At 41.8% G+C, this 4,608-nt stretch overlaps 1 long non-coding RNA gene across 1 annotated transcript in view; it reads right to left on the reverse strand.

Moving 5' to 3' along the window:
* Positions 1 to 4,608, reverse strand: part of LOC116688174 (uncharacterized) — a 14,287-nt gene that overhangs the window by 5,709 nt on the left and 3,970 nt on the right. Inside the window, exon 2 of the long non-coding RNA XR_004331725.1 lies at positions 3,319 to 3,322. This is a non-coding gene — a long non-coding RNA (uncharacterized LOC116688174). The remainder of the gene's footprint in view (positions 1 to 3,318; positions 3,323 to 4,608) is intronic.

Genomic DNA, 4,608 nt, shown 5'->3' on the forward strand with positions numbered 1-4,608 from the left:
TATAATGAACACATCCAACACCTGTCACTCTTTGGGAGATAACTTGAGTTTATCTGCAATTCTTTCAAAACTAAACTAAACCTGGGTGTGGGTGGGTGGTGAGAGTGAATTGTTTAATGGCTTTCTAGAGAAAATATCTCATTCCCATGCCATCCAAATCTGCAGAACTGAGTAATGATTTACTCTACGATATTGGCTGTTTTGGAGTGCAGAAACCTCTGTTGTCACTGAACTGCAGATGTAAATGTCAAGTTGCATCTTGAAGTCGTTAGTAAGGGAATTAATTTCATGTGTGGGACACATGCTTATTTTAAGAGACTTGGCTGTTAACTTGGATGGTGGAGGCTTTTGTAATTTATGGAAGCCCATGTAAATGTGTAAATACCATAATTTAGAACAGTGTTTTTTAAATGGTAATATTTTTTTTGTAGTAAAATGTGAATGCATTAAATCCGTTTTTCATTTTGACATGCTTGTATGGGCATTCTATCACCACATTCTATCACACAAAATGAATAAGCCATTTGACATTTAATTTTTAAGGTGGTACCGCAGTACAGTGGACAATATTCAAATGTTAATTCAATTTTAAAAATAAAAATGCAATATACAGTAAACAATAGCCTAATTGTCTTAACACTAGTGAATAAGACGGCTTCACTGCAGAAAATATCCCATACAACTTCTAGGCAAGTCCCGCCCTACGAAGCAGCCCAATTGGTTGGGGTTAGGTATTGATCTTAAGCAGTTAAGGTTAGGACAGCAAGTGGTCAGGCGATGGGACCTGAACAAATACTTTTGGGGGTTTGGGTGTAACATGAATTTCAAAACCCCTTACCAAATTTATTTATAATTTCCATTCTGGAATATAACTGTGACCCCAAAAATGCAAATAAAAAATCATTAAAATCATGAACTCAAGAGTCATCATGAAACAAATAAAAACAAACAAAAAGTATTGGTCTGTACAGTTGTGCTGTTAGTTATATGTAGTTTGCTGTTAGCTACAGACTTGATATTTCTAGTCACTGTTCCATTATCTTTATTGTGACTATTATTGCCACTGTTCATCACTTCCCCAACCGACCCCGTCAGACTCCGCCTACCAAAAGCCTGGGTCTGTCCCAGGTTTCGTCCTAAAAGGGAGTTCTTCCTTGCCACTGTCACACTAAATGCTTGCTCTTGTGGGAATTACTGGAATTGTTGGGACTTTGTAAATTATAGTGTGGTCTAGACCTACTCTATCTGTAAAGTGTCTTGAGATAAATTGTTATGATTTGATACTATAAATAAAATTGAACTGAATTGAATTGAATTAGTGCAATAGAGTTGACCTGATCTGAACCCATCCATTAGTAAATTGTTTTCATGGATGAAGCTATCCAGCCTTGTGACAAAGACTTGTTCAAGTACATTTGAAAACTGAGAAAGCAAAGATGCCACTCTATAGTTATTGAAAATATATGATCTATAAGATTACTAGACTTCAGTTACCAGACCTGAGCTCCTTCTGGAAGAAACAGGTATTCCAGAAAACTAAGAGAATAATGGGTAATTCTGGCCATGTTGTTTCTGGTAAATTCTCTTTAGCATAATGCTTTGATTTATGTATTTAATTACTTCACTTAAGTTGGATTATGATTGTACATATCATGTCTGCTAGTAGGGAGGGGGTTGGCTTGAGATGAGGATAGCTCAACCACACCATCCACAGATTGCATCGCTGTACCGGAAATGGAAATAAATGGACTTAATATGTTTTTTTGTTTTGGACGTGCTCTTTCTTGTGTTGACATCATACATCAATGTTAGTAAGTGGCTCTGGAAGGATTTTATCCCACGATAGTATTCTCAGCAGAAGAGTTGATGACAACTGATGAAGAGCCAAAGAGACAAAAACACATTTTTAACTTCTTAGGCCAACATACTGTATAACCGCTATAAACAGGCTGAATGGGCAGATGGATAACATGCAGTTGTTGGAAGGTAATACAGTTTGTGAGGTGGTGCTGAGCAGCCGTCAAATTTTGGACTTTATGACGTTTTACATTCTACACATTAAGTATTCAATGCACCTTTCATTTGTACTCTATGCATAGGCTTTTTTGTGCTGACCTATTGCTCACCGTCCCATGTGGAAAGAAAAACTCTACCAGTCTCAAATTTAAAGACAAACAAATACAGTGACATCTAGAGCACAAAAAAACACATACATAACATATTGCCCAAGAGACTGTGGCTTTCACATCTGATGGTGTGTCAGATGAATGAGTTTCTGTGGAGACCCAGAGCAGTCATTCATCCAAACATAGAGTCAGTTGTCTGGTCTGGTCCCATCCACCTCAAACACAACTTTGAAAACAATGAGCATAATACAGCCTATAAACAACCACGAGGGATCTGACGTGTTGATGTGGAGACGTTGGACTTGTTAGAAGGCGCGTTTGACAGTGTTGGCCTGAGCAATGAATATTAATCTCAGTCTAAGTGCTGCAGGAATGTACAGTGCTGCTCATGAGTATAGGAACCCCTGCTTAAGTTGTCTAAAAAGAGGACTAAAAAAATCTTTTGGAAATTGATCTTATTGCCTTAATTAAAAGATGAACGTTTATAGACACCAGTGATTGAATAATGTATTGTAAATAAATAAATGTTCTTCTATAAAATACAGAGGGCATAAGTATACACACTCTTATGTTAAATTTCCATAGAGGCAGGCAGATTTTTATCATTAAAGGCCAGTTATTTCATGGATCAGGATACTGCATCCTGATAAAGTTCCCTTGGTCTTTATCCTTGATTGGCCTTGGATACCCGGCACACTTCCTTCACAACACGGGATGAACTACACTGGACATGGTTCCCTTTAGATGTGGAACATCTCCTCACCAAGGTCTTTGGCTATTTCCACATTTTTACAATCCGTGTGGAGAGACAGAAGACCTTTTGCAACTTTGTGGGTCAAGATTACCACAACACTTTGGGACACAGCAATTTCCGCTGGCTGTCGATACTCCCAGTCTTGGAGAGAGTCCTACAAATGTCATTTTTCCTCTCCAAAGACAAAAGTCCTGTTGTTATCCACAGGCTGTTTGAAGATCCCTTGACCAAGCTGTGGCTGGCCTTTGTCCACCGTAACCTGGATATTTCACATGAGGCCATAAAAATGCTTAAAGACCAGGACTGCTGTGCAGTTCACATTTCTCTCAGCTATTTCCAAATCAAACTCACTGCACGCCGTGATGACAACTTCCTGCCAGTGATGGTTAGAGGTCTTCAGAGAAACCTGAAGGAAAGTGGTGCTATCACAAAATAGACCTTTCTGGGGAATTCCAAGTGTTTCTTTGACACTGCAGTGAAGTCGTTGAATCCATGGGGAAATCACGTGGACAACCTCCAAGACCTGAACTGACTACTTCTGAAAAAGCAGCTTCAGAGATTAGAAATTGAAAAGGCAGTAGCCACCATCCAAAGGAAATGCCCCAATATGGATGAAGATCATTTTTTTGATGAGGTGTCTGATCTTCAGGAGTTCCTTCAGCCGGGGGACACTGGAGAAATGTAAGAAAGACAAGACACCTCTCACTCAGAGATGGGGAACAGTAAAAAGCCATTTTGGACTCACTGAAATTCCACACACCAACCTAGCTAAATTGGCATCTGTGAAAATCTGTTTACTTCTCCGGGAACCATCATCTTATTGTGGTGGAGAGGTTTTGTGTGTCCCTATGAACTTTAGGGCTGTGTTGTCGGGAGCTTTGTGCTCCTGACAGGGTCTCCCACAGCAAAGTGGTCTCAGGTGAGGGCCCAGACAAAGAATGGTTCAAAAACCCTGTATGAATCATCGAGAGGGAGATAGAAGCCCGAAAAGCTGCGTGGCGCCTATCTCTCCGTCCCATGGGCCCACTACCTGTGGAAGAACCGCTGGAGGCGGGTGTGCTGCCACATGGGTGGCGGTGATGGTCAGTTGTTTTGACGGACCAGACCAGAGCCTGGCTCTGGGGATGTGGAATGTCACCTGTCTGTGGGGGAAGGAGCCGTAACTTTTGCAGGAGGTGGAGCGCTTAGATCTGGTAGGGCTTACCTCTACGCACAGTCTCGGTTCTGGAACCATACTCCTGGATAGGGGTTGAACTCTCTTCTACTCCAGAGTTGTCCAGAGTGTGAGGCGCTGGGCGTTTGTGGGAATACTCACAAATGCCAGGCTGAGCGCTGCTACGTTGGAGTTTACCCCAGTGGACGAGAGGGTCACTTCCCTACGCCTGCAAGTGGTGGGGGGGGAACCCTGACTTTTGTTTGTTCATATGCACCAAACAAGATTTCGGAGTACTCAGCCTTCTTGGAGACCTTGATCGGAGTCCTGTATGGGGCTCCAGAGAGGGACTCCATAGTTCTGCTGGGGGATTTCAACGCACACGTGGGTGATGATGCAGATACATGGAGAGGCGTGAATGGGAGGAACGGCCACCCTGATTTAAACCAGAGCGGTTATTTGTTGTTGGACATCTGTGCTAGTCATGGATTGTCTATAAACAAACACCATGTTCATGTTCAAGGATGCTCATAAGTGTACGTGGTACCAGAGCACCCTAGGCCAAAGGTCAATGA

Source organism: Etheostoma spectabile, chromosome 4, assembly GCF_008692095.1.
Source record: "Etheostoma spectabile isolate EspeVRDwgs_2016 chromosome 4, UIUC_Espe_1.0, whole genome shotgun sequence".
In the NCBI taxonomy this organism is placed as follows: Eukaryota; Metazoa; Chordata; class Actinopteri; order Perciformes; family Percidae; genus Etheostoma; species Etheostoma spectabile.